Source organism: Neovison vison, chromosome 11, assembly GCF_020171115.1.
Source record: "Neovison vison isolate M4711 chromosome 11, ASM_NN_V1, whole genome shotgun sequence".
NCBI classification, from domain to species: Eukaryota; Metazoa; Chordata; class Mammalia; order Carnivora; family Mustelidae; genus Neogale; species Neogale vison.
The window spans coordinates 179,178,591-179,187,404 of NC_058101.1; the positions used below are offsets into that span (position 1 = coordinate 179,178,591).

At 48.4% G+C, this 8,814-nt stretch overlaps 1 pseudogene; it reads left to right on the plus strand.

Moving 5' to 3' along the window:
• The first annotated feature begins 7,010 nt into the window (after positions 1-7,010).
• LOC122890620 lies at positions 7,011-7,129 on the plus strand (annotated as a pseudogene).
• The last annotated feature ends 1,685 nt before the right edge of the window (positions 7,130-8,814 follow it).

An 8,814-nucleotide genomic window follows, 5' to 3' on the forward strand; every position in this document is an offset into this window, starting at 1 on the left:
GTTAGTTAATACCATATTGTATTTCAATTGATGATAAGCAGTTTCTAACATTGTACAATTATGCAGCTTCCCCTGTGTTCTCACCAATATTTGATATTGTGACACTTTAGATTTTTACTGGTTGATTTGAAATCCCCTCTCACTTTGTAGTTTTAATTTTAATTTTCCTCAGTACTGATAAGGGTGAGCAACATTTTAGGTAGCTTTGTTGGCAATTCCTCTTCTGTCAAGTACCTATTCATTTTTTGTTTTTAATTTTTGCCCCCTTTTTCTATTGGGTAATTTGCCTTGTTCTTGTCAATTTCTAAGCCTTTTTATACATTCTGGATACTAAGTACTGTCATTTAATCTATTGCAAATAACTTCCTCTAGTTTACTTATTGAACTCACTTATTTACATGGACTCTTGATGAACCTAAGTTCTTAATTTTAATATTTGTATATTTGTCAGTCTTTGCCTTTATGTTTTGTTCACAAAGGCAATCTTCCTTAATCCAAAGTATTGAAAAAATTTTGCCTAAAGTTTTACACTTTTGCTTTTTACATTTTTGTATTTAATCCAGCTAGAGATGGTTTTTGCTAATGGTGTTATGTAGGAGCCCAATTAACTCATATTTTTCTGTGGTTAGCTGGTTAGCTGTTCCAGACCTATTTGTTCTCAATCTCCCCCCCACACACACACCCCGCATGGCTCTGCAACGTAAATTCTGTAGTCTCCAAATATGTGTGGATGTGTTTCTGGGCTCTCTAGTCTGCTTTTCCAGGCCATGCATTGCTGTGATAGTATGAAACTATCTTAAATTTTTTTTTACAGTTTATAGTAATATTTGATATCTGGTAAGGCAAATTCAATTACTTTGCTCTTCTTGAGCAATGTCTTACTAGTCTTATACCTTTGATCTTCTACATAAATTTTAAAATCAGCTTGTCAAATTCCCCCCAGATCAGGTGGTATTTTTGACTAGAATTGAATCACATCACTAGAGCAGTTTGGTGAGAATTTACATCCTGAGGATATTACCTTTTTCTTTTTAATTTGCAGACCATGCCTGGAGTACAGTTTTCTATTCATTTAAGTCCTCAAAAACATTTTCTTCAATATAATTTTCTCCATACAAATTTTATACTTGTGTTGCTTGATTAATCCCTTGGTACTTCACTTTCTTTTTATTTGAAGCCAATATAAAAGCTGTCTTTTAATAATCACCTTTTATAAGTTTTTTGAACATCAAATTGCAACTGATTTTTTAATACTTTTTTAATAAGCTTTATGTTTTAGAAGAGTTTTAGATTTACCCAAAGAAAAGAGAAAATAATAAAAAGAGTTCCTGTAAATCGTGCACTCAGTTTCTTCTATTATTAATTTCTTAAATTAGTATAATGCATTTCTTGTAATTAATGAACCAATATTGATACATTCTCTTGTACATTCTTAATTCAAACTTCTTAGTTTTAGCCTCATATCCTTTGTCTGTTCCAGGATCTCACCAGGACACATCACATTTAGTAACCATGGTTCAGGCTCCTATTGGCTCTGACAGATTCTAAATTTCCTGAATTTGATGACCTTGACAATTTCTAACGAGTACGGGTTACATGTTTTGTAGAACCCTCTAGAGGTATTTGTCCGATGTTCTTCTCATAATTATGGGTTTTGCGGAAAATAATGAAAGAAGTGAAGTGCCATTTTTATTCCATTTTATCAAGAGTGTGTAGCATAGATGTTGACCTTGATCACCTGGCTGAGATAGCGTTTGTCAGATTTCACTACTGTCAAGTTACTTTTTTGTATCCTCTTACCATTCTGTCCACTATGCTCAGCCCAACCTGAAGGAGCGGAGTCACTTCCCACCTTCTTGAGGGTCAAATACCTGTATGAGCTATTTGGAATTCTTGTGCACAGGAGACTGTAAGGGTGGGGCAGACTGAGTGGAGTCATCCAATCAGTAGGCCGTATGTATATCCGCTGGGAAGGTTGAAATTCAATTGGCCACCTGTGTAGGGGCGGGGCTCAACCACCCCCATAAAGGTTGCTCTGCCAGGCTGCCAAGGGGGCTCCTGCAGGAGAGCCGCGGGCTCCTGCAGGAGAGCCGGGGGCTCCTGCAGGAGGGCCGGGGGCTGCTGCAGGAGAGCAGCGGCTGCTACAGGAGGGATGAAGTCGGCGGAGAGCGGTGAAGTCGGCGGAGAGCGGTGAAGTCGGCGGAGAGCGGTGAAGTCGGCGGAGAGCGGTGAAGTCGGCGGAGAGCGGTGAAGTCGGCAGAGAGCGGTGAAGTGGAGCGGAGAGCGGTGGAAGTCGCAGAAGAGCAGGGGAGTCAACGGTGTATAGAAGAGCTGTAACAGCTCTTGTAAGAGCTATAACCGCGTTTGGCGGTCCCGCCTGCAGCCTCCGGCGGCGGCCCCGAGCGCCGCCGCCTGCAGCCTCCGGCGGCGGCCCCGGGCGCCGCCGCCTGCAGCCTCCGGCGGCGGCCCCGGGCGCCGCCGCCTGCACCCTCCGGCGGCGGCCCCGAGCGCCGCCGCCTGCACCCTCCGGCGGCGGCCCCGGGCGCCGCCGCCTGCACCCTCCGGCGGCGGCCCCGAGCCATCGCCTGCAGCTTCCAGCCTCCGGCCCGAGCGCCGCCGCCTGCAGCTTCCAGCCTCCGGCCCGAGCGCCGCCGCCTGCAGCTTCCAGCCTCCGGCCCCGAGCCATCGCCTGCAGCTTCCAGCCTCCGGCCCCGAGCCATCGCCTGCAGCTTCCAGCCTCCGGGGGCCCAGCGGTCCTGAGACATCTGCGGTCCAGTTGTCAGCGTTCCCTCGACGCCTGCGGTCCTGAGACATCTGCGGTCCAATTGCCAGCGGTCCCTCGACGCCTGTGGTCCTGAGACATCTGCGGTCCAGTTGCCAGCGGTCCCTCGACGCCTGCGGTCCTGAGACATCTGCGGTCCAGTTGTCAGCGGTCCCTCAACGCCTGCGGTCCTGAGACATCTGCGGTCCAGTTGTCAGCGGTCCCTCGACGCCTGCGGTCCTGAGACATCTGCGGTCCAGTTGTCAGCGGTCCCTCAACGCCTGCGGTCCTGAGACATCTGCGGTCCAGTTGTCAGCGGTCCCTCGACGCCTGCGGTCCTGATGCCTACAGACCCTAGAGGCCAGCAGTCAGTCCTGACACCTGCAGCCCCTAGATGCCAGCAGTCTGGAGGCATAAGCAGCCCTGAGATGCCAACGGCCCCTAGACACCAGCAGCCTCCCTGCAAAATGCCTCGCCACCCCCGAACCACAAGTGGCCTTGTCCGCAGTGGTGGCTTCCTCCGGGTGGAAGCCTGGTCAGAGTAGCATCGTGGGGAGCAGAGTCTGTGTCATCTGGGTTGTCCTCCTTGTCATTGTTGCTTCTTCGTCATTGGGAGTGGCCTCATCCAGGAAATGGTCTTGTCCAGAACAGCCTCTTCTTGGGAGCGGCCTTGTCCGGGGAGAAACTTCATTGAGCAGTGGCCTTGTCTTGGGAGTGGCCTCTTCTTGGGAACGGCTCCAATCATGGAGCGGCCTCATCTGTGGAGCAGCAACGTCATCTAGAGCAGCCTCGTCCAGAGTGGCCGTCTTGGAAGTGACCTTGTTGGGTTCATCGTCACCGCCTTTTCGTAAGAGGTAGCTCTGACCGGTAGTTTGATTCCTGATGCTTGGCGCGAAATAAAGTTTTGCTTGACTTTCGCTTTGTATCAGTCTCGTTCCTTTGATCACGGACCCTAACATTTGGGGGCTCGTCCGGGATCAAACGACGAGAACTGAGCCAGCATCAGAATTTTTAGGGAAAGCCTCCGGAGGTATTGGGTTTCGAGGTATTGGGTTTCGAAGTATTGGGTTTCGAAGTATTGGGTTTCGAGGTATTGGGTTTCGAGGTATTGGGTTTCGAGGTATTGGGTTTCGAAGTATTGGGTTTCGAAGTATTGGGTTTCGAGGTATTGGGTTTCGAGGTATTGGGTTTCGAGGTATTGGGTTTCGAGGTATTGGGTTTCGAGGTATTGGGATCCTATCCGTCTGTCTGGTTGGAGCTCCAGGGTATAGCCCACCGGGGAGAAGCTGGACGCAGCCATGCTCCCCAGGGCTGGAGTGGATGCGGGGACGCCCCATCCCTCTGCTGATAGATCGACAGGGGGTTCTAGTCCCCCTGGGCGGTCGGGGGGGTTCGAGTCCCCCTGCGTGGTCGGGGGTTCGAGTCCCCCTGGGCGGTCGGGGGGTTCGAGTCCCCCTGCGCCGTCGTGGGGGTTCAAGTCCCCCTGGGCGGTCGGGGGGTTCGAGTCCCCCTGCGCCGTCGTGGGGGTTCAAGTCCCCCTGGGCGGTCGGGGGTTCGAGTCCCCTGCCTTCCCTTTGACAGTTGAGGGGTTCAAGTCCCCTTAGACGGTTGGGGATAAAGATAGCCCCCACCAGTGGCAAGCTCTGGGTAAATTAAAAGTGCATAGAAATCAATGCACTCCATAAATTTGGTCAGGAGGACAAAGAGAAAAATCCGATTAGGAAATCCATTGAGCTATACAAAAACAAAAACAACACACCAAAGCTTATGGAATGCCATTAAAACAGTACTTAAAGGGAAATTATAGCAGTAAGCACCTGTTTTAAAGGATGAAGTTAAACTTCTACCTCATACAATATACAAAATTTTAAAAGGATCAGAAACCTATATTGTACTCTATAAGGCAATATAATATAATATTGATGACCCTTGAAAACATTAGGCCAAATTTAAGAAGCCAGTGATAAAAGACTACATGTATGATCCTGTTTATATGTGAAATGTCCAGAAAACTCAGATCTATAGGAAAAGAAAGTAAATTAATAATTACTTAAGATAGGTTGCCAAGAGATGGGAGTGACCAATGTTTGAATGGGGTTTCATTTAGGATGGTGAAAATGTCCAGAACTTGATTGGACACAATTCATACTTTTAAAGTATACATTTCAATAAACCATTTAAAGGTTATAGGAACTCTAAAGGAACAACAAATAGAAAGGTAAATAACAAGATAATAGGGGAATATGAAAAAGCTCATGGAGCTCAGGAAAGGAAGTCCCCCCCCCCCCTTCCAGCAGCAGGCTCTGGACGAGGGCCACTGGGGTTGTGGTTATTTGTTTGTTTTTGTCTTTTTGTTGTCTATTGTGTTTTGTTATGGTTGAAGGAATGTGGCAAGCAGAGAGTAAGGGGACGCTAGCTTTCATCTCTCTGTTCCTCATAATAGATGTGGGGCTTCTCCCTCACTCATTTTGTGTGTTAAGGGCTATAACGAGCTACCTAGAGTTAGTCAAATGCCGGGTTAAGGTGTCCAATGCTGATGCTCATTAGAGCCGGGCATGGAAAATAAGTGCCTAGTGGGCCACTTTTGGTAAGCAGAACTGGTACTGTGGGATGAACCAACCTCGAGACAGAGACTTTAAGGAATATTCCCAAGCAGCTGCCGAAACTTCTTTTGTTTCGGGGAATTCCTTGCCTTCTCTGGCCCGACGTGGACTGCCTGGCCCCTCCCCCTTGCTGGCACGGAAAGCATGGCATCTGAAGTGGAATGGGCCCAGGTGGAACATGAGGTCTGTTGGCGAAGGGATGGCTGGGCTGATGGTTAACTGTCTGTTTCAAGGGTTTAATGAGTAATTGTTAAAGTGGCTTCCGAAGTCTCTGATAACCTGAAACCGTGAAGGGTTGCTTGAATGACAAATGGAGTTAAATTTGTTGGACATCTAGATCCTAACCAAATGGGATGAAATGCTAGGGCGCTGTTTGCTGGAACTGGGTTTGTACTTTTGAAATCTGCTGGTGAACACATTCTGTGCTTAACTGATTGATAAATTTGCCATCTAAAGAATTCTGTTGTAACAACTCACCATTGGTTTATATTTAGTCTTAAGTAGAGGGTAAGGTATTTCTAAGAGTACAAAATTCTGTTAAGTGTAATTAAGACTGATGGAAATGAGAAAAGCAACTCTGTATGTAGAAAGTAGGAGATATGTAAAAGAGAGATAAACAGCCCTAAGGCCACTGTCAGAGCTAAATCCATTCGTAAAAGAATGGAAGGGGAGACTGATCACCTCCCATTAGCCAGGGATACGAAAAGGGGAGGATGTCCAACCTGTTTGAATCTGGAAAATGCCTGACTGTGTGAATGTATCTCTATGGCTCCACCGCTTCCACTATGGAGTCTGAATGGACTGCACCCTAGATCTTGCAGGGCTTCATATGGCATAACGGTCATCTACTCAATGGAGTAGCCCAGTCCAGGGTTTATACAGACAGACCTTAAATAAGACGCTCCTAAGTTCCCACGAGGGACACGAGCAGGACAGCATACAGGGACAGCCCTGCTCTAATGGCAGAGCAGATCACAGCTGTTCTCTCTGGGCTCCTCCACCCAGAATCTGAGAGATGGAACAGGGGAAATTCTGTGCAATGAATTTGGACTCTGCTTAGCACCTCTGTGTTGGCTCTCAGCCCTAGAAAAACGAGAGCCTGAGGGTCCACTTTGAGTCTAGGAAGCCATCTTCCAAGAGGAAGAAAACTCTCTGAAACTCCGTGAGCTGCTCGTCCCTCTTCTCTGATGTCTGGACTCAATGGGTCACACAAGGGCCTATGGGAGGAGCTCGGGAGTCAAGGCTTCAAATCTTGGCCATCGGAGGCTGCCAGGGACCTGACCCGATTGATACACATGCAGCTGCTGGCACGTTTCTGAATATGCTGGCTCTCTGCAGCCTCTGCATCTTTGAACAACATGTCCATCTGTCTGAAACATCATTCTGTTCCAAGCACTTAGAAACCCTCCACTACCTCCTCCTTTGTACAGAATGGGTATGACCACAAGGCATCAGTAGGCCAAGAAGGCCAGGGGCCAATGTAACTATGAACGAGAGAGATATGGTAGCTAACCAAGCCTGGACAAATTAAGGTGACAGTAGGGTATGAGAAAGTTCAGCTTCCTCCAGCAAGGGGAGGATGGTTCCATGTTATATAGGGTGTCACGTACACTCATCTGAGAATATCGGGTAAGAACCTTATGATTGTCTACGGCCATACCACCCTGAACGCGCCCGATCTCGTCTGATCTCGGAAGCTAAGCAGGGTCGGGCCTGGTTAGTACTTGGATGGAAGACTGCCAGGGAATACCGGTTGCTTTTGCTTTGATCTCCAAGAGGGAATTTCTTGGGACGGTGGGCTACTGCAGGCTGTGGATGCTACCTTCACGGAGATGGCACAACCTCTCTACGAACTGGCTAAGGGAGGACTCACTATGGTAGAGTGTGGACAGCTGAGGCAGAAGGAGCATTTCGGGAATTACAAAGAGCCTTACTGTGTGCCCCAGCATTGGTCATCCCAGATGTTACCAAGCCCTTCCACTTGTATGTGAAGGCAGGGCTGACTAAAGAAGTTTTGACTCAGACTCTAGGGTATGGTGAAGGCCAGTGGTCTATCTTAGCAAGAAACTAGATCCAGTAGCAGCTGGGTTCCCCCTTTGCTTCTGCATAATTGCTGCCATGGCCCTCCTAGTCAAGGATGCATGCAAATTGACTCTGGGTCAAAATCTCATATTGACCACCACCCACGTTATCAAGGGCCTTCTCCGGACTCCACCAGACCAATGGATGACGAACGCCCGGGTAACAGGGTATCAGGCCCTTCTCCTCAATGAACCAAAAGTGGCCTTCCGACCCCCAGCAGTGCTAAATCCAGCCACACTGCTGCCAGAAGAGCTAGCTGACCACACGACTGTGGGGAGGTCTTAACCCAAGTCACAGGAATAAGGCCGGATCTCAGAGACACTCCCCTCCCGGATGCGGAAATGACTCTGTTCACAGAAGGGAGTAGTTACATGGTCAGTGGAAAAGAGGTATGCGGGGGCTGCAATGGTTTCTCCTGGGCAGAGACTCTGGATGTCAGCCCTGCCACATAGGATCTCGGTGGAAAAGCAAAGCTGATTGCATTCACCAAGGCACTACAGATGGCCGAGACCACAGGCACTAACTGGAAACTACAGTGTGCCTACTGGCCCCAGAGCTCTGAGCAAGGAGAATGAACCAGACTCTCGAAAAGACCTTGACAAAGTTAATTCTGGAGGCTGGCGGTGGATAGAAAATCTCCTTCCTTTTACTCTCAGGGCACGATGTAATAAACAAGGTGACCCCATTTAAAATAATGTTTGGGAGCTCTGTCCTAGGTTACAGGAGGTTGCCCTAGCAGAAATGACTGATCAGTCTATACCCCAGTCACTGCAGGCATTACAGTCTGTCTTAAAAAGAAGGGATCCAAACTGCCTATACTGGAACAGAGACGGTGGAACCACATCCTTACCAACCCGGGGACTTGGTTTGGATACGTCGCTATCAAGTGGGGAATTTGGAGCCTCGTTGGAAGGGACCATTTACTGTTATCCTAACCACCCCCACAGCAGTAAAAGTGGAAGGCATCAGGGCCTGGGTTCATGCGGGTCATGTCAAACGAGCTGAGAGTAAGGATGCCCTCCAGAAATGGGAAATGCAGCCAAAAGACCCTGCTGACCATAGACTGAAACTAAGACTAAAGAAACTGTGAGTGTATTGTTGCTATACTAAAGAAAATTGGGGCGATAAAATGTTAGTCTTATATGTTCAATATAAGGTAGAACCATCTGAAAAGTCAAGGATTTGACTAATCTCCAAAGAAAAGGGGGGAATGTAAGGGTGGGGCAGACTGAGTGGAGTCATCCAATCAGTAGGCCGTATGTATATCCGCTGGGAAGGTTGAAATTCAATTGGCCACCTGTGTAGGGGCGGGGCTCAACCACCCCCATAAAGGTTGCTCTGCCAGGCTGCCAAGGGGGCTCCTGCAGG